This window comes from Berghia stephanieae, chromosome 1, assembly GCF_034508935.2.
Source record: "Berghia stephanieae isolate SIO BIC M18660-M18661 chromosome 1, UCSD_Bste_1.3, whole genome shotgun sequence".
Lineage (NCBI taxonomy): Eukaryota > Metazoa > Mollusca > Gastropoda > Nudibranchia > Aeolidiidae > Berghia > Berghia stephanieae.
In genome coordinates, this window is record NC_088360.1 from 37,894,936 (window position 1) to 37,895,438 (window position 503).

Here is a 503-nt window from a genome sequence, read left to right on the forward strand (position 1 = left end):
GGAGGTGGTTTCACGGAAAAAAAGATATCTGTAAACTTCTATAGAAATATACAGTCAAGAGCAACCCAACCAAGGATTTTCAATGGCATATTGTAATATTAAGTACTCACGCAGCCTAAATAGAGTACCAAGTGACCATACTGGTTTTGTCCCACACATAAATTACATAGAAATAAAATTATTTGCGCGACTTAAGTGGAATTTACATTGTATACTACTTTTGAGGGTCAGTAAGCCTCCATTTCGCTACATCATTTTACAAAGCAGATATGCAATGTGATTTCAAACATGTGAAATTTTACTACAACTAAAATATCGAATTAAAAAGCTTTCAGCTACACATAAAGAAGTCTTGAATTAAATTCTTAAGAATATTTTAAGGGCATTGGAGTTGGGTAACAAGTTTGTTAGAAAATGCATTGTACTCAAAACCCAAGCAACTAAATAAAACAAATAGTAATGAAACAGAAAAATGATTACCTAAAATAATGAGAGAATATAAT